We start from the raw sequence: 19,491 nt of genomic DNA on the forward strand, positions 1-19,491 counted from the left end.
GGGTTTTTTGTTTATTTGTTTTATTTTTTTGTTTTGATTCAGAGTCTCTTGTAGCTTAGGCTGACCTCAAAAATCATGGTGTAGCATGAACTCTTGATCTTCTGGTCTCTGTCTCTCCAGCACTGGGATTATAGGCTTCTTTTGTGAAAACTGCTGTTGATTTCCTTGTTCTTTCTAGTGTTTATTGCCTTCAATTTCATCCTTAAACAATGTATCATGGAATAGAGCTTTCAGAAGAAAGCATTACTCTTTTGATGGCTAACATTGTATCCTCCAGACTGATCCATGCTTCTTCTAAATTCTTCTGTATTCTTCTGTATGTCTTTGTATGTTCCTATTCCTGTACTAATTCCCTAGGGCAGGAATCTAACTCTGGAACAGCTTGTGGATATAGACTGTTGACTTTCTATCTAGGAAATATCAAACTGTTTTCTGAAATCATTACAATGTGAGTGGGAGCCAGCAGTGCTATCTGAGATTTGATTGGCCGCATCATTATCTTGGCGTTAATAGTTGACATTTTACCCTGCTAAGGACCATCTAGAAGTGTTATACTACATTTTTAACTTATGTTTTTCCATGATAGCTAAGTAAAGGCATGATGGTCAGAACAGCTAAGAGTTCGTTTCTGGATCTATACGCATAAGGCAGAGAGCTGAGAATGAGACCAGTCTTCTGAGATCTTAAATCCTGCCTCTAATGGCACACCTCCTTGAACAAGGCTAACCCACACCTGCTAATCCTTCCCAAACTGTTTCATCAACTAGTGAACAAGTTTTCAAACAAAAGAGCCTGTGGAGGCCATTCTTATTCAAACCATCACAGGCATCGAGGGAATGAAAAACAGACACACAGAAAGTTGCAGTTGGGTACACTGGGTAAAGGAGAAGCCCCCGAGAAGCTCAGAGTGTATTTTATATACAGTTGAACAGGGTTCTTGCATTTAGATAAGGAAGGAGGCAGGATTTTGGTATACAGCTGTATACAGCTGGACCAAGGAGGCAAGCTTAGCTAATCTTGGTAGGAACAGTGTTCAGGCCATAAATATGGTAGCAGGTAGGGAGAAAGTTATGGTGGATATTTACTGCATACACTATCAACATCCACACATACAAGGCTTTGCTGCCCGTCTGAGCCCCACCTAAAAGGAAGGCTTTGCCATTTTCCCATAGGTCTAAGGCTGAGTTTCTTGACATGGCTGTGTGATGTCAAACAATACACATTGACTCAGGATTTTCTCTGCTCCCCCTATTACATCAAGCTAATTAACATAGCCATGCATGTGTCTTCTTAAAAACGCAACCTTTCTCTGTTTCTTCCTGTGTCTCTGTTTGTCCCCCCCACACACACACACACTTACACACATGGTCTCACTGTCTCAAGTAGCTTACTGACCTCAAACTCACTAAGTAGTTGAGGATGACCTTGAATTTCTGACCCTCTAACCTCTCCTTTCCAATAGGATTACAGGCATGCTCCCCTCCTCCATCCAGTATTGAAGTTCTGGGACCAGAACTCAAAGTTTCATGCACGCGAGTCAAACACTCTATCAGCTAAGCTGTATCCTCAGTGCCTGCTCATGTGTTTGTCATGGGGGCATTTCTATGGTGTTTATTAGTGTATAATCATTGTACAAAAGTATAGATTTCATTAGGACATTTCACACACATAAGTCATGTACGTTGGTCAAATTCAGTCTTCATTATCCTTTCTCATTCCCCTTCCCTGACTCTAAAGTGTTTAATTAGTCTTTTTGTCTATCCCAGATCAACACCATCCTGCCTCCTTATTAAAGTTTTTATAGCTACAAGGTAATTCTTACTTTTATCTTCTTTAGAGCTTTCTTGGGAAAAAAATGGGCCTCTGTGTAACTGCATTGATTCCATAGGGTAATTATTAAGATCTTTCTGTCTTTTATTTCTAGCTGGGTTTAGTGTTATATACCTATAACCCCAAGCACTCAAGAGGCAGAAACAGGAAAATCCTAACTTCAATGTCAGCCTGAGTTACAAAGAAACACTGTTTCATAAAACCAAGGACAGGGAGTGTTAGCTCAGTGGCAGAGTGTAGCTCAGGGCAGAGCTTGCCCAATGCTTTCATTTCCACCCCTGGTACCTATAACCTCTGTAATACAGACACACAACTGCACACACACATATACATTATCATGTCCCTTGTTCTTTCTCATAATCATAAGTAAGGTTTTAGAATAATCTTTATAAAGGTCAGACATGTGTTCTGTCAGATTTGCTCCTAAGTATCTTGGTTTTTGTTGTTGTTGTTGTTGTTGTTTTGCTTGCTTGTTTTTTCTTTTTTGGATATCTTTCTAAGTAGATCTGTTGCTGAAGATATAAACAGTGTCTGCCCCCTTGTCCTAAACTATCAACGACAAGCTAAGGTACAGTGCCACCTGTACTCAGGAGCACCAGTGGGTTTCTTGGGTTGATTTACAGAGCTATGAGTGAGGGATTCTGGGCAGGACTGTGGGTCGTTTTTAAACAGCCATACCAGAAGGTCTCCATAACATTGAAGATGATTTCCCAATGGCTTCTAAGATGAAGCCCTGCCTCTAGTCCTTCCTATATATTCCAGCCCCTTACTAAGACCATGTGCAGTTAGAGCAGAATGGCAAACAGCCAGTTAAGAGGCATGGCTGGATCCTTGGGTCAGGGTTCCACAACTTTCTCTGCCTTTCCTCCTGATATTTCTAGGGGAATGTCAATAGTCAATGAATGCAACAGTGATGGACTTTTTGCAAGCAGGCACAGCTGATCTGATGAAGATGGTAACAGTTTGTCTCAAAGAACATGACACAAAACAGGATTTTTAAAACAAACAAAAACTCCCTAACTATTTATTGCCACTGTTTTTAAAGTGCTACTGATTTTATATGTTGATTCTGGCATCCAGCAACATTGCAATGGCTTACGGTGTTCACGTTATTTTAAGTATGTATTCTTTTGCATATTTGCATACTTCATCCCATCCTTATGGGTTTCCCACTGCAGACTTGGATATATTTTACCTCTTACCTTACCTCTCTGCTTTGGTCTACTGAGAAAAAAAATGTGGATAACACAACATTTTCAAACGAAGGGTAGCTTATAATATTTGTTGTAGGTTTTGATAAATGCCATTTATCAAGAAAAACATTCCTCATAGACATGGTGGCTGAGGACTTTAATCTTGGCACTCAGGGAGGTGGAAGTAGGTGGATTCCCTGGGTGGGTTATGAAGTCTGCATCTGTTCAGATCATCACCAATTCTTGAATGTGGTGGGCGACATTAATTGGCTTTGTCATTGTAGCCCAACTTGTATTCTCCAAGATTTTAGTTTGATTATGATGTCTTGTCTTGTCAGGTTGATACTACTAACATTTCATTCAGGGTTTCTGCATCTATAGTTGAGTGAAATTGGACCTATTTTTTTTTCTTTCTTGTACTCTTCTGGTCAGATTTTGGTGTAACAATACACTAGCTCCATGAAATGGGACTGAAAAAGAAGCCCCTCCCCCCTTTGCACTTTGGGATGGTGCACATGAGATTGGAATTTCTTACCATTTGAGTGTTTGACCAAAAGACCTTACAAAACAGTTTCAGCCTGAATTTTTCCTGCCAGAAAATATCTACTGATGACAGTTCTTGCATGATTATGACTCTGTCCTGACTTCCTCGTTTACTTTTCAAATTAACTAATGAGAAAAAAATCCACCACATTCTCTTTGCAATTTCTAGATTGTGTGTAATTATAGTTTTATGTTATTCGAATTGGTGTGTTCCTTTCTCTCTTCCTTGTTTTTCTGCAAGGTTTGTAAACTTAGGAGTCTCAGATAGACAAACCCGAGCGGGTATTCCTCCCGCCGTCTGCTGTTTCTAGCTATATTATTTGACCTTTATTACTTTCTTCTATTGGACTTTATGTTGCCGGGGTTTTTTTTTTTTTATAACCTGTAAGCGCTTTACATTTAAAAAGGTTTATTTTACAACTCTCATTGATTACTTGCTCAACTTTGATACATAGTATCAAATATCTCATGCACACCATCACAGCATTTCCACACAGCCTTGTTCCTTAACTACAGGCTTACCACCCAGCTTGCTTACTTATTTTTATTTCTTTAATTTTAAATTAATAATTTTTATTATCATTTGACATAAGGTTTCACTCTATACCCAAGCTGGCCTCAGTCGCCTCCCTCCCAAGAGAATTACAGCCATGCAGCACCAGGCTAGTCACTTGTCTCAGTTGTTTTGTGGTCAGAGACTCTAGTTAGTGCGATCCAAATTTTTCAAAATGCTTATAGGCTTGCTTTATGGCTTCCAAAGTGTCAACTTTAGTGAGGTTTTGGAGTGGGCTTGTGAAAAACTGATATTTTTTCCCTCGTTCTTTTATTTTGTTTCTGGGCCTATTTTTATTGGTCATCTATTAAGCATAGGGTGTTTTTTCCTTTTGCCCTTTAAGACACTTGGGGCTATAGGAAGCGTTGTTTAAATTCAAGTTTAGTAAATACCCTTCAGGCCACTGCTGAGTTTCTGCCTTCTGGCTTCTGGTCTCCATCCTGTCTTGCTGTCTTAGTTTATTGCCAACTTGTAGACTTTTCTGGAACATATTTTATACATATTTCACCTTGGTGAGGAATGGAGGAAGCCTTGAACATGTGGGGTCCTGAGTGAATGTGTGTGCTGTTGTTCTGGGATCAGCCATATAAAGAACCCGAGCTGTAGACCCAAGGGATATGACAACGTGTTCCCTTTTGGTCTATGTGGATGTTGACAATTCATGCAGAACATGTCTGCTGTGGCTTTCTCCCTTGAGATATTCAGGGCCTGAAGACTGTTCCCCTACAGAGGCTGCTTCTACCAAGACTAAAACCTGTCTCCTTTATCCAGATAAAGACCATAGCCTCTCTCTTCTTGTTTATCTGTACATAACGGCCTCCCCTCTTTGTCCGGCTGTATTCAATAATCCCGGCTCCATGTCCAGCTGGATAATAAACATGCTGTGCTTCCTGGGTGTTATAGTGTCTCCCTCTGAGAGTCCAGATCACTCAGTACCAGATTTCTGTGTTTGTTTTATTTTGTTTTGTTTTGTTTTGTTTTTGTTTTGTTTTGTTTTGAGTCTCTTGCCACCAGAGGAAGGTTTGTCCCTGGAGCCATGCAGTGACCTTATATTGTTTTGCTTTTAGAGGGAGAGGTGGTCTGGACCCCTACACATGCGTATTCCTAGGAAGATAAGCTCACCTTTATTGTTCTTCCAGTGTTTATTGATTGCCTGGTATGCCCAGAAGAAGAGCTGAGGTTGTTACCTCTATGTGGTCAACTACAAGCTTAAGAAGAAAAAAAAAAAAAAGAGTCATTGACTGGGGAAAGGCAGTTGAAGCCACTGAGATAAGGTGATGGAAACTAGTGGCTAAAAATACAGGTTGAGGAACATTCTCACTTACACTTAAAAGCCAATGCTGATCTCTCTAGGACTGGAGGATAAGTGGACACAGTGTCTATAGAACCCTCAAAGGGTGTGGGAGGTGGGAATGGAGAGAGGAGGGCTAACAGGGACAGGAGTGTAGCTGGATAGGAGAAAGAACTTCTAGAGTTTTGACTGTGGTTGGCGTCAATTAACTGCATACTTAGAATTACCTATAGACAAGATCACGAATGTTCCTAAAACAAAGAAACTAAACACAAGCCAGTTTTCTTCATTATCATTACATTCCTTAGAGATGTGTTGAAATGTCATGCTATGTCACCTAAAAATTTACACTATTGTGAGTTAATTAGAAATAAAGCATATCTTCCCCAAAACAGCTTTCAGGGTCACGGAGTAATGAGGATAGTGTTCAGCACCACTAGTTACAAGCTGTGGGAACTGACTTGAGTCACTCCTGTCTCCGTTGAATATAATTACAAAACGAGCTGGGTCTACTGTGGCGGTGCAGGAAACCCAGGCTGTCATTTGACCCAGGGAACATCAAAGCCAGGAGCTTTTCTCCTGACTCCAGAGAAAGCTCTCTTTCAGGAATGAAAGGCACCTTTTCTCCCTCTTGACTTGGGTTCTTTGGTGATTTTAGAGTTTGGGAAATAACAGACAGGAAGGAAACATCTTGCAGGCAACTTCTGCTTCTCATCTCCCCAGCAGACTTCCCCAAGACAAGTGGCATGCCTGCTGAATTCTTGTAAAGAGGAGCGTGCAGGGAGAAATGTGGAAGCTAACATTTAAAAAGTTATCACACTGCAGAAGGACCGGCTGGCGCACGTAGAACGGGAGAGACAACTGGAGCAAAAGGGGGCACTGCAGATGTGCTTCTTGCGAAGTCAGACGACTTTGTATTGAAGGCAAAGGACGGGCAAGGACAGATCTGCCCAAACTAGAGTGGGTGGTTAGTATTACTGGCTGGAGGGATAGGAAGAAAGCTCTTTTGCCCTTCTGGACTTTCAGAGGAATGGAGAGATTTACTGCAACCAGGGAGAGGTCACATATTGGTCAACTGAAGAGGATGTGACTTGTGCTTATTGTAGCCATTCCTTAGAGAACTTTAGACAGTAGACATGCTGAGGTAGGGTGGACATGTGATGACAGTACTGGAATTGAGACTCTTCCCTAGGTTTCCGACAAAGATGACTCAATGGTTGGTAGTGCCATTAGCTGGGATATGAGATTCTGGGCCAGGGTCAAAGAGGAGTACAAAGGGTGGACTAGAATCTGACGTCATTGTGAAAACCACCCAGCACATGCACACAGATTTCCCAGGTGTTCAGCCGACGAGAGCAGGAAGGAACTTCAAGGAAATGGTGGTCAAGAGCGTCTCTCCAGATGCAGGTCCCAAAAGGAGTCCGCCATGTTTGGCTTCGAGAGGGGTCTTGGTGACTCCAGCCTGGGCAGTATCATGGGTGGGGGAGGGACAGGCTTTCCCAGGAGAAGCTTCATGCTATTCCAGGTAGCTGGGCCTGGTAATGCAGCCTCAGAGGGAAAAGTAGACAGCTTGAACGGGAGTGTTGCCTAAGTTAGAAAGAAGGAAGGGGATGGAGGCCCATTTTTACAGATCTCACAGCTCATTAAATCCTTCTAAGATTTACTGTGCCTAAATAGGGAAAGAATAAAGACAAATTAACCTCACACGGAGGATAGCTGACACCCATTAGTGAGCTCCAGGTGTTTGATTAGGATGAAACATACCTTTGTGGAGATTAAACCTCATTAAACGTTTGAGGCGCCCTTTATGAGTGGTTTTCATGTATTTTGAAGTCTACTATTTGAGACCACAAACTCACACGTGGCACCCAGAGAAGTTTAGGAGCACGGTTATGAGGAAGAGAGAGCTTGCTGAAGATCAGATTGGAGAAGATGCCCACCATTTTTTTTTAAAAAAAACTTTCTCAGGAACCAGGCTTTGACACAGAAAACACCTTAAGTAATTACTAGCTGAAATAATGTTCATGCGTATAATGAAAACTGTGGCCTATTCATATTCAAAACATCCATTTTCCAATATTTAAATCGATGAACCACTGTAGTAAGATATCATGCAAGACCTTAGCAACCGTCATTTTGGTTTTCTCGATACACGGACTTTTATTTTTTTTTTTTATTTTTCTTACATTACCCAACAACAGTGAGTTCAGGTACTACCTAGAAACATTTTAATAATAGTTTAGCAAAGCATCCTATTCCACTTCTTAATTGTGAAGAATGTTACTTGGGCAAATTAAAAATAGGCACCAGATAAACAGAGACAGCCTTGTCAGTAAATAAGATTATGCCGCTCTTCTTCTCTTCCTTCTCTTCCTCTTCTCTTTTCCTACTCCCCTTTCTCCTCCTTCTCCTGCTTAGGCTTACTTGCCAGCACATCTGTTGGAATCTACTTCTTCAGTCTTCCAGCTCATACAGAAGACCACCTGAAACACCGACCCTTGTGGGACTGAGCAACTCCTAGACTCCTGACTTCCCATTCACAGTTGCCCATTGTTGGGCTGGTTGGACTGCAGACTGAGTATAACTAAGACCCTGGGGATTATAAACTAGTGTAAGCATATGTGGCATCTACATCTGGATTCTGGGGAGTAAACCCAGGTCTTCATGTATGGAAGGAAACAGGAAGCAAGACAGGAAGCAGTCAGAGGTGACATGTCTCCACGTGCTACAGTAACTTACTTCCTCGAGTTTAGTCTCATGTCCTACAGTTCCCAGAATCTTCAGAAATCATTCATCATCTGAGGGCAGGGCTAGACCACTCCTCAGCATAGTTCCAAAGAATTCCACATCTTACTCTATAGAAAGCTGCTCAGCCCTCTTCACTGATGCTCTATCCACAATGGCTAGGAAATGGAAACAACCTGACTGTTCTTCTACTGATGAATGACTAATGAAAACGTGCTACAGATGGACTATGGAATATTACTCAGCTGTAAAGAAAAAGAAAATCATGAAAATTTCAGCAAACAGAACCGAACGTCTTCTGACCTTATAATAAAATGGCTTCCATCACTCAGATGGAGTCAGGCTGGTCTATCACTAGCCCCAACCAATATATCTACAACAGAAATCCTGCTCCCAAGGCTCAGGAATCATGTGGAAGAAGAGGAGGCAGACCGATTGTAAGAGACAGAGGGAACAGGAAGTTTGCTATGAGATTTTTGTCTCAGAAATGTCAAGGAAGCTATACCCACGAAGTCTCAACTTGGCTGTTTCAAAACCTGAACAAGGACCATACCAATAGGCATATTAATATGGAATGGAGAATTCTTAGGGGACCCCACCCCTAGACAAAGAACTGCAGACAATTAAGTAATTCTGAGTGGGAGAAATAGTCTTCTCTAGGGAAGAGACACCCCAATTAGTTATCCAGTACAAAATGACCAGTCCTGAAATAATATACATAAAATTAACATGTATGTGTTTATGAGGCTGATTTATATATCTATGAATGTATGTATAAGCAATGAAAAAAAAGAGGCCATGAATATGAGCGAGAGCAAGGAATGCATGAGATGGGTTGGAGGAAGGAAAAGGAAGGGGAAATGCTGAATTATTAAAAATAAAAACAAAAACAAACAAACAAACAAAAGAATATGCCGTTCCATGGCTTGTAAGGAGAGGCCGCAGTGCACGGGGGTGGGGGTGGGGAATCCGGAAAGGATTTGGTTTTTCGAGACATGGTTTCTCTGTGTAGCCTTGCCTGTCCTGGAACTCACTCTGTAGACCAGGCTGGCCTTGAACTCAGAAATCCACCTGCCTCTGCCTCCCGAGCGCTGGGATTAAAGGCGGGCGCTACCACACCCGGCTCAGAAAGATATTCTTAAACAAAACATCAAGACAGCTTGCTACTCTAGAGTCAAAACATCTCGAGCCAAACTACATTAGGGGCAACAAGGTCTTCTCTCTTTGAAATGAAAGATACATCTAGACTAGCAGATGGATGATTGGTGGGGGAAGGTTCTTGGCCGTGAAACTGGAAGGTGGTAGAGTCAGAAGGTGAGGAAAGACTCTGGGCAGCGAAGCAGATGGGAGTTGGGTGTGCCCCAACTTTACAGGTATCAGCTGGGGGAAGTCGAGGAACAGTCAACAAATATTTAATTAGTTCTTCCTCTGCCTCAGTAATAGTATGAAGCAGGCAGCCACTAGAGAATGAGGAAAATACTATAAACATGAACCAGTCCTTCTGAGTAAGGTGTCAAAGCCCAGAGGGGGCGGTGACAGAGGAAGGGCGGGTTGTCTGCTGCTTTCTGCATGAAGAGAGGAAGGAAGCGTGAGAATATTTCCCTCCCAAGGTAGGAGGTAATGAAATTATCCCGAGAGAAACAGGAAAAGTCAAGAATGAAAAGCTAGAGAACAAACAGTAACAACAGCGTGTTCTACAGTCCAGGCTGCAAGCTACATTGGGCTCCCTATGGGAATCACACGTAATACTCAAAGCGCCCCTCGAGGAAGGTGTAGCTGTCCCCAGTGCATTGACTTGGGGATTGAGGACTGGGTTCTCTGGGTTTAACTGCACTTCCCCACAGCGGAGGAGTAGTATTTCTCGAGCATTTACGGGAAACTTTCAACCTTGAAAACATTCCTTTCACTGGTAGATCAAATGAAGAGCCACGCTGAAGTGAAAAGTCCCAGTAGGCTTGGGTGTCTCTGTGGACCTTAGTAACTACTGAGGCAATCTGGTTGAATTCCACAAGGCCGTACTTAGGCAGGGAAACGAAAGGTTTCCCGGGTCCTAGCACAAGACTATGCGCACCGCGCTTCATTGTTGCAAAGAAACTACTGTGCCCAGGCCCATACAGGAGAGAGTTTGTATAACTGCATGGCTCAGCGGCCGGGAGACTGTGTCTCACTGTTCATGCTCGCGGTGAGCACGAAGAAATTAACAAGCATTTAGAAGTGATGCCATGGCCTTCCACCTCTACTTCCATCGAAAGAACCAGCTGCAGATAAACAAGACGAAAAGCAGCCGCCGCCACTAACACGCGCAGCTGCAGCCGTTAAAGTGCACTTTTTAAGTAGGCGGTGTTATCACCGAGCTCCAAGGGTAAATAAGGAAAGATACGGGTTCTGCAGTGATCCCATGATGGTGCACTCGCGTTACGCGGGGACACCATTATGCAGCAGACCGTTTGCACCCATTTTTTGGCAGCTGGACTCTGAAGCCCGGCGCAGCGCCGCAAGGTTGCCATGGGGACCGGAGGAAACTTTTTTAAAGCGCCCTTCCGAGGCCCGCGCCGGCGTCGAGCTGCTCTCTCCCCGGAGGGGCCCAGGGCTCGAGGCGCGCGGCCGGCGGGGGCGGAGCTCGCGTCACGTGGCCCGGCCGGGGCGGGGCGTGCGCGCAGTCTACCGCCAGCTCGGCCGCCGCCGCCGCCGCTGCCGCTGCCGCCGCGTCCCATTCATGAGGCCCGGCGGGCTCCGCTGTAGCCCGCGGCTTCGGAGGCGGCGGCCCCGCCCCCTGCTCGCCGGCTTCTTGGGGCATCCCTGCGGGGCTGCACGACAGTCCGCCGAGTGAGAGCCGCGCGCGGTGCCGCAGGTAAGCGGGCCGGAGACAGCGCCGGGGCTTCCCGGGGGGCCGCGTCCCCGCTCGCGGCCTCGCCTCGCGTGGGCCACGTAGCCGCGGCCGCGCCGCCTGAGGACGCGCGGGCGTCTGCGGAGACCCTCACGTCGGCAGCGGTCCTCCGAGCCGCGGGCGGCGCGCCCGGGGACCGCAGCCCCGGGCCTGGGGGAGGGGAGCGGACGCCGGCGCGCGGTCGCGGTCGCGGTCATCCCCCGGCCGGGACTGGTGAGGTGCAGTTATTCCCTCAGGCCGTTGGCTTGCCCTCCGCCGCCGCCGCCGCCGCCTCCTGCAGGCCGCCGACCGGGTTCAGATGTGAGTAGCCTGTTGCCGGCGACCCCCGGGGCCCTGGAAGGTTCTGGCGGCTGTGGGAGCCGGAGCTCTGAGGCCCAGTTTTGAGCGCCGCGGATCCACCCCAGCCTAAGAAAATTATTTTCATTCAAATTTAGGATGGCGTTTCGGAGCCATAATTATGCAGAACAAGACTAGGAAGATCGCCCTCGCTTTCAGAAAGTACTGGAACGCAGGATAGTTGGAGAGGCACTGAGGGATTACTGAACAAGCGGCCACACACGTATTTTAATGCATCTTTGAGACTTAAAAAAAAAAAAAAATTAAAAATGGAAACGGAGGCTCTTGCATGGCGCTGAAGCTCATTTGCCCAGCAGTAGGGATGCTGGTTAAGTTGGTACCAAACCTCGCCTCACTAATTTAAAACGTTACGATAACACAAGTTGAATTTTGAAATCTATTTTGGGATCATTTGCCGGTTAGTGTCTGTGTTGATCCGACGTTGGTTGCTTTCACTGGCTTAAGACTACGAATCGTGGCAGGTATTGCTAGACTGGGTTAGCAACCCAGCCAGCGACCAAGTGTGGGAGGAAACAGGTGTTTTAGCCCTCATTGGGCTGCCCTGCCCGGTGTGCCCTCTCACATTGCCCGTGGGTAGCCACCTACGGGGCTTCCTCCTAGTTAAATGTGTTCTTGATTGTGGTTTATCGGCCCCAACGATCTTCAAGTTCGAAGTAGAAGCAGAATAGCTGTAGCATGCTAGACATGAAAAAATGGCTGGGTCTACTTTCGCGTTTGTGGCAAAATTGAGACTCGGCAGAGCAGCTGTATGCTTAAGAGGCTCTGGAAATGGGAGCATTTGAAAACCCTTGAACGCCAAGTGCAGTTAAGCAGATAAAGGGATAAAGGTCGGAGCTTTGTTTCTTGAATGGCTGTATGTTTGTTCTCCTTGCTTAGCCTTCTGCGTTTTGGTTTACTGACTGGACTATCCCCTGCACTGGGCACAGGATCCCCGCAGGCAAGACTCCAGTAGCTGTTTATTACTAAGCACAGAGGCTGGCTTTTAGAAGAGCTTTGGTTGGGGCTTCTTGAATGAAGGGAAGAAGCTGCAAGCAGTTTGTCCTTGTAGGTCAACTGGGAGCCAGTGGATCTTCCTGAAATGAAATCATCAAATTTTCTTGTGGGATAATCTTGGTGCTATCACGGGTCAGAGGTGGTCAAAGGTAGACCAGTGACCATTACGGTGGACATTTTGTTGTGTTTAAATATTAATATTGGACTTAAATATAGTATAGGTCACTGCAGCTATCCTCTCTGATGGTATGCATAATATACTTCAGAAGTGGGATATGAAGTTGGAACCCTTCTTGCTGGGAGGTGCACTGGGCTGCCTCCCTTAGGTGTCCAGCAGCCTGTGGGCAAGATTTTAAGTCTAAGTTAAGCCTATGTGTCTTTTCTTTGAAATCCTCTGTCTGACCCCAGGGCCTGTTGTCATTTTGTTTAGGGGTGGGGCTGTAGGAAGCGTACCTTCTCAATCAGCTGGTCGGCAGTGTTGCAGGAGTTGATGAGCAACTTTGCTTTAGCTGTGTCTGATTCCCTTCATTGCTAAGTAAATTAATACTTTTGGCTTAGGTTCAGGGTCCTAGGACCTGTCACCTTCATGGCAAAATAGCTTATAGCTTTGTAGTCGGGGCTTCAGTTGTCAGAATCCTGTGTGAACTATGTCTCATTAAACATTGGAATGGGGGCTGGAGAGATTGGCTCTGTAGTTAAGAGCATTGACTGCTCTTCCAGAGGTCCTGAGTTCAATTCCCAGCAACCACATAGTGGTTCACAACCATCTGTCATGGGATCTGATGCCCTCTTTTGGTGTGTCTGAAGACAGCTACAGTGTACTCATATATATAAGATAAATAACTCTTTAAAAAAATTTGGAATAGCTGGAAGATATACCCTGCAGCAATAACACTCTGATGATGTCTTGATAATAAAGTTTTTATGTGTTTGAGACAGTCTCATACAGATAGTTCAGGTCTTGAACTTACTCTGCATTGTGTGCCACCATAATTGGTTTAGGAAGTTCTGAGACTTGAACTCAGGGCTTTGTGCATGCTAGGCAAGTACTCTACCAACTGAACTATATCCTAAGCCCCCTGTAATAAAATATTTGAATACATTTTCTTACTCACTTTGCTAACAGTTAGGGGATCTACCTCCCCTACAAATTTCATAGGTAAATGTGTGTACCTGTGTTCATGTAAACAAAGAAGGGAGTCAGGTGTCTTCCTCTATTACCTTATACCATATTGTTTTCGGACAGGGTCTCTCCCTGAACCTACAGGTCATATATTTAGTTACTCTGCTAAGCCAGCAATTCTAACACCAGTTGTCTAGACCTGATGGTGCTGGGATCTGAACCTAGGTCTTCATGATTGTACAGCAAACATTTTTAGCCAGTGATTGATCTTTCCAGCCACAGCAGTGTATTTAATAATTAAACACTTCACATGTTTCAGTCCTGTATTTTTCAAGATGAACATGTAAGAGAAAATCACTCACTCTTGGGGACCACATGAAATCAGTAGGGATCCCTAACTATTATTGGTAGCAACCCGTATGTGGTGGCAGGATGGCCGGAGTACTACTCCCCTGTGCATTCTGTCTGTCTGCCTCACCTCCAGCCCTGTTGTTTATGGCAGGAAGCTTGAGTTGATCATCTCCTCCTACTGTTATTAGAATCTGGAAAGAGATAAGAGGAAGAACAAGAAGAGAGGCAGCCCAAGTCGTTATCCCAGTGCTTTGGGATCCGGAGTCAGAAGGAACTCACCAGTTCCACGATTAGCTAGCCTGGGGTACAGAGTGAGATCTTATCTCAAAACCAAGCAAAAACAAACAAAACAAAACCCGAGAATGTGTTAGGAGACTTTATTACATTGTAAGATCTATACCGTGCGGTATGACAACACAAGCACTTCTTTTCTAGTTTGATTCACAGACTGCAGTTGAGTCTTTTTAAAACAGCTTTTTACATTTGCTGATTTGTGACCCTGTACATGTGTCCTTCCAGCACGTGGGTTCCAGGAACCGGCCTCAGGCTGACAAGCTTGCTGACCAGTGTCTGCCGAGCCCTCACAGGCATTAGAGTCCTTTACGTCAGAAGCCTTTGGATATTAACATTAAGGGATCTTTGTAGATAGCTGTTAGTGATGTTACTAAGAAATCAGGAAAGAAGGTAGAACCCTAACTTGTATATCATGTTAAAAACAGTCACCTCTACCTCACCTCTGTGCAAAGCCAAGGCAGTGTCTCACTGCTAATAGTTTTACAATTCTTTTGGATTATTAGGGTTACAATTGAAAGAAAAAAGGTGTGGTGGGGGAAACGGCTCTGGGAACGTGAGCTTTTCAAATGCTGCTTACAGGACGGCAGTTTTTCTTACTCTCCGAGCTTAGGTTTGTAATTGGGTGCTGGTCCTTATGTGTAATGACACACATTTTGAATAGGAACTGCTGTCCAGTGTAAGCTTTGTATCTTTGGTGTGTAGACGCTGGCTTCCAGAAGGACAGACCTAGTGGGGGTTGGGCTGCTTTCCTTACCCAGCCTTTGTGCGGTTTCTCAGAAGGCTCGCACTTCTAACTTCATTAGCTGTAACGGAATTAACATTATTAGCTGACACTGAACACTAAATTAAATGCCACTTGACTATAGCTTCATCTGCTTCTTGCATTCCCTCCATGTATTGCTGAATAGTGTGTGCACTGTCTCAACTCTTCATTTTTATCAGCTAGACACATAAAATGTTAAGTGACGGTTTATAAATTCTAAGTTGTCTTCAACTCTTGTCTCTCCTGCTCTAGAATATGCAGTGATCCATTCTTAGTTTTCATCTTTGTTCTCTGAGTTTTTGGCTTTTTTCTTCCCAGACGCTAATACCCCCAGCTCCCCACATCTTGACTAACTTCTGCTTTAGGCGTCAACCCCCTCACACGTGGTGGCATGCGACTTTGTGTTGTGTGCTGCTTGGGTATTTCTTGTAGTTGTTAGTCATTATCAGGGTGAGTAACTTGGCCTTCTTAAACTTTCTGCCGTCCTGTATAGGCAGAGCCCCTTTGATCTTTCTTTAGTGTAGGTGCTGAACTAGAGGGAAATGTAACCTTGAGTCCAAATCCTGGGAAGTGAATCCTTGGCGGTACAGCAAAGTCTAGTGGGAAAGTAGGACTTGAGGACTGGTGGCAAGTTGGGCTGACACCTGTGGAGTAGGAGTAGCAAGGTAGGATCTGTCAACTACACGTGCTTCTGTAGGGAGAAGAGGAGACCTCAGAGCAGGTGTGCGTGAGAGTGCTAGCGGGGCAGAGGCACTGCTGAGACCTGTGAGCTCATGGCACTGGGGTGTGTTTTAAGGTTTGGAGTATTCTTTCAGTATTTTTGGAGTAATAGTTGAAATTTAAGTAGCGTTTAGTGTGGCTTAAAGAGACCAGAGTTGTAAAGTTTAGGAAACATGATTAGAAACAAGTATTTCAATGAGAAGATTCTAGATGTGATCTTCACGGTTCCATCAGATAAGGAGGAGGAACTACAGGCAGGAAAAGCATCCTTTAGATGTGCCAAGGTTGGTCCAGGAAGAGAAGATAGGTATGTGGCATCCAGTACCTTCTTTAGTTGCTGGTTGAACTCTTGCTCTTATATTCTGAAATGTAATTCCTGAAATGTAATGGAAGGGATAGTTGACACAAGAATATTCATTTAAACACCTATTTTTAAATCTATATGGTACAATGGCTTCATTTTTGGAAACAGTCTTATGCATCCCAGACTGGCCTTGGACCCCTAGTCTTCCTAATTCACCCCCCCAAGGCCTCTACCTGGCCTGACTAAAAGAATTTTTTTAAATAAAAAGTTACTGAATTTTAAACAAAAAGCTCATCGATGAGGACTGAAATGGAGCAGTGTTATCTGGCGATTTGGTAACGGGAGGTTTTGGACTGTTATCCCTTACGTCAGTAGTTAATGTGTTTCGAAGCTTGGGTTGGCGTTGCTTGGATTGTGCTGTAGTTTCCTCCCCGTGGCTGAGTCTGTAAAGCTGTGCTCTTTAGGAAAGGAGGGGCTTCTCTCAGGAGAGGCTGTAAGTCAGGAATGTCTGGGCTTCATGAAGCATCTGTGGGGAAAAACCCTTTTTAAAGGGATGCCCTCGTCATTATTTACCTTTTTAAACACACCAAAACATCTATCCACATGCTAAGTTTCCTTAAATTGCCTTGCCCTTGTTTTTGGTGTGTAAGAGGCACCCATCTGACAGCTGTACCATCCAATTAAATATGAAGGATGACTTAGAAAAGAGAAACTGACTTACAGTGTATTGGACAAATGCCTAATAGAAAGGGTTGGTTTTCAGTTGTAAGGCTTTCTAATGGTTCGTGGCTTACCTAGTTCATAGTAGCCTACCTAACCAGTGTGATGCAAAAGGGTGAACTTGAGAATCTGAGCCTTCAACATGGTCTATGCACTAAGCTCAGTCTGTCACGTGGTGTGATGCCTACTAGACTCATCTAAGGATGTAGCTTAGCTTTATAAAACATATTGCTACTATCATCACTTGATTAACACCTTCTTTGGGCAGGCATGTATGTGCTGAGAGCTTTATACTCACTAACTGTCTTAAGAGTCCCTATAATACTACCAGGTAGAAAGCATGGCCCTGCTTTCTATGTGAGAATTCTGAAGCCAAGAGATGTAGGGAAGGGCTCACAGCAAATAGCTACCCTCCTTTGGTCCTTGGGCCTTGCTGCCCAAGGACTTACAATTCATATGCATTTACTTGATATCCCTAAGTCAACTTTAGGAATCTGTTTTTGCTTGCATTTGCTAGAATAAGAAACTGTTCTTAATGCCAGCATTTATAAACTGGTAGTAGAGTGCACCTGCTGTGGAGCCCTGGGTTTCTTGGAAGCATTTATGTGTACAAGGCCAATTGAACCAGGGAGAGGAAAAACATCTGGGAAAATAATGGCATTGAGAGGCCCCACCATTGCCTGTCAGGTGCCTATTCTGGGACGAACATCATCCAGCTGTTGTTCCCCTGGGGACCTCTCATTAGCCTGAGACTGGGTCAGAGGAAATGTTTAAAAATTGTTTTTCAAGTATGGAAGGTGGCTCTGTGTCACTGTTGGGAAGGAGGAGAAATGGTTGTTAGACTGTTTGACACACGCGTTTCAGCAGCCACTGTGCTGCTGCCTTAACGGATTTGCTTCAGTCATCTTGACTGTTTCTGACTTGAGAGTATATACCAGATCCCCTCAGTACAGTACTGAGCAGAGGGACTACATTAAATACTGAGCATTAACCTGTCAGCATTAGATGTAGAAGTGCCTGTCTCTTTCTGTGTTCCAAGTCTGGATTCCATCACACTGGTACCCAGCTGAGACCTCAGTACTGCACATGGATGGATCCTGTTTGTCCTCCAGGGCTTTCCTCAGTGTCACTTGACTCACTCAGTACCTCCATGTGCAGATAAGGTCCCCGTGATGGGACCTTTTATTTTATGTAATAGAATCAATGAGTGGCTAAGAATCTTTCATTAAACGAAGTATATTTAGAACCACTTTATATGTATTAGCATATATTAATTGTTAAAATAACTGACTTTATCGAGGCATTTTCTCATGAGACTTTTGGCACATGGTTCACTCGGTTGTCTCTTATTGGAGACCTGCATGCCTGCCCGCTTGGCTATGTCTGATATTAGATGAGGGTGTGTGTTAAAGCATACCTGTCTGGAAGACTGCGAGCTGAGGGCAAAGGGAAGCCTGAAAGTAACTTGTAGTGCTGTAGGGGAAGTGAACTAGTCGTCTTACATATAAAATAAAGCAGGGTTTTCTAAACGGAGGCACTGAGGGTTAGGAATGGGAGTCAGCTTAGAGAATTGAAAGTGAAAGGCAAAGAAGTATCTTAGGGAGAGCTCCTGTGTTTATATTTTTAGTGTGTCAATGTTTAGTTGAAAGATTTTTTTTTTAATATTTCAAGGAAACCATTTTGTGTGCTTGCATAGATTTTCTTCCTTGACTCTTGCCTTCCTAGCGACAATATGAGCAGTTTTGTTGCTGATGGTTGATAAAGTTAGGAGTGAATATTTTTGTGTAAATTCTAGTTCATGTTAATAAAAATTGTGAAGCATTTGAAATAATCTTATTCTGTGTATTGGAAAATCCTGTGTGACAGTTTTAATTGTCAAATTGATACAGCCTAGGAGTTAGCCTGGGAAGGGTTGTGCACCTTGGTTTGGCACAGCTGTGGGCACAGCTGTGGGGATCATCTGGATTTCTTTACATGATGTGGGAAGACACAACCTGAAAAGGGACTTCGAGGTTTCCTGGTGTGGAGCTGTGGACTGTGCAGAAGTGAGAAATTTGCCTAGGGTAACTTCTCAGTGTAACTAATATTTATCTAATATTTAATACTCAACTGGTATAAGCAGTTTTCACTGCTTATGTTTTCATAGGTAAATAGTGTGCAGAATTACACATGTGCAGTGATTTTACTTTTTCCTATACATTTTGTTTTCTTTGTAGTGAATAGTGGTATGCTGACTTTGCGTGACTCCGGGCTCACATTGCCTGACGGTCAGTGGGGTCTGCGTCCTGTTCTGAGTATCTGAGTCTCTCCCCCGTTGGGTCCCTTGTCCTGATTCTTTATTCAATTTCTTGCTTATCTGGAATTGTTACCTTTGTGGCATTTACTGGGTTTTTTTTTCTTTCTTTTTTTAATTTGTGGTTCTTTCTCTCTCCTCCTCCATCTCTTAAATCTTCATGTTCTAACTTTGCCTTCTCTTACTGAAGTGCCTTGGTTTATGGCTCTGATTTTCTGTGTCCTCACCTGGGAAATACCTGCCTCACTCCTGCCCTTGTTTTGTCCCTCACACCTGAGAAGGAAGATGTGTTACCAGAGTCTGCAGGCCAGAGGGCGCGAGAGCACCAGAGACTCACGGGGCCTCTGTCCTTGTGAAGCTGAGGAGGTCAGAAGGCAACTCTCCAGGAATTGGTTCTTTATTTACACATTGTTAAGGCAGGGTCTGTCTCCCTTGTTTTTGCTGCTGTGCTGGGTATGAAAGCCTCACCCCATCCCAATTCTCTGATCCCTACCTTCCATCTCCCCAACCATCCTGCTGGCCCTAGTTTAT

General features: G+C 44.2%; 1 protein-coding gene across 2 annotated transcripts in view; it reads left to right on the forward strand.

Annotated features, from left to right (window-relative positions):
* The window catches only part of Lpin2 (lipin 2), a 109,114-nt gene that overhangs the window by 32,300 nt on the left and 57,323 nt on the right, over positions 1 to 19,491 (forward strand). Inside the window, exon 1 of one of the 2 annotated variants that reach the window (XM_021186181.2) lies at positions 10,792 to 11,006. The exons of the other annotated variant lie outside the window; for it this stretch is intronic. The gene's annotated coding sequence lies outside the window, so the exon portion shown is untranslated. Of the gene's footprint in view, positions 1 to 10,791; positions 11,007 to 19,491 lie in introns of those variants that run through there. 2 annotated transcript variants of the gene reach the window in all.

This window comes from Mus caroli, chromosome 17 (genome assembly GCF_900094665.2).
Source record: "Mus caroli chromosome 17, CAROLI_EIJ_v1.1, whole genome shotgun sequence".
In the NCBI taxonomy this organism is placed as follows: Eukaryota; Metazoa; Chordata; class Mammalia; order Rodentia; family Muridae; genus Mus; species Mus caroli.